Consider the following 1,035-nt stretch of genomic DNA (forward strand, 5'->3'; position numbering starts at 1 on the left):
GCAAACACACATCAAACTAATCCAGTAGAGGCCACTTCTAACTCAACTGTGCAGCCATAGGTTGGTTATTACCCATTTACAAACATTTGTTAATGTTTTGTTTATCATTGCTTCATTAATAAATGAACAGTTTTGTTGCAAAATGCCATTAGCACAATTTTTGACTTTTGCATTCTATTACAACTGTTCAGATGGCCCATCACCATCTGTGAATTCTTGCCATTCAAATATTTTGATAACAAACTTTTTAAAACTGAATTCAATTGATTGCTCAATACAAAAATGTCAAGTTCCCCAAATGTTCCAAAATGGATATACATCATTATGCAACAAAGCTCTTCAAATGTCAATTAAGGGTTAGTAACACTTTTTAAGAGACTGACTGTTTAAAGGGCAACTCCTGCCGATTTCAATGTGCTGTTGTATTGCTCATGCTACCCTTGACTTGTCAGTACCCGGTGACACTGCATTTTTTGGCTCAGCCCTTTCCGAGATATGAGCTATTCTAATGGGGGCAACTTTTGTTTACATTTCAAAAAAACATTTTTATTGATTCCCAAAAACATCCAAAAGGTTATGCAACATCAACAGACAGCTAGCAAACAGCGATACCTTTTGGGAAAATATTTGGAGTAGGCCTATACTCATTTAAAAAAAAAAATGTAAACAAAAGTTGCCCCCATTAGAATACCTCATATCTCGGAAAGGGCTGGGCCAAAAACTGCGACGTCACCGGGTACTGACAAGTCAAGGGTAGTGTGAGCAATACAACAGCACATTGAAATTGGCAGGAGGTGCCCTTTAAGTGTTACCATAGGCCTATATCATATATTGAGTGTTGGTAAATGATTAGATGTGTGCACTGCAGGCAAATAAAGTGCTGACCCCCTGAATGAAGATAATGTTGTTGCCCCCACCTATAGCTACCATATGTTATTTGGGCCCCTAATGTGAAGGTCAAGGTCGCCTTCATGATACTCCCCTCTGCAGCATCCCTAGCCATGGTGTGTGACAGACCACCATATAGGTCATATA

This window comes from Engraulis encrasicolus, chromosome 12 (assembly GCF_034702125.1).
Source record: "Engraulis encrasicolus isolate BLACKSEA-1 chromosome 12, IST_EnEncr_1.0, whole genome shotgun sequence".
NCBI classification, from domain to species: Eukaryota; Metazoa; Chordata; class Actinopteri; order Clupeiformes; family Engraulidae; genus Engraulis; species Engraulis encrasicolus.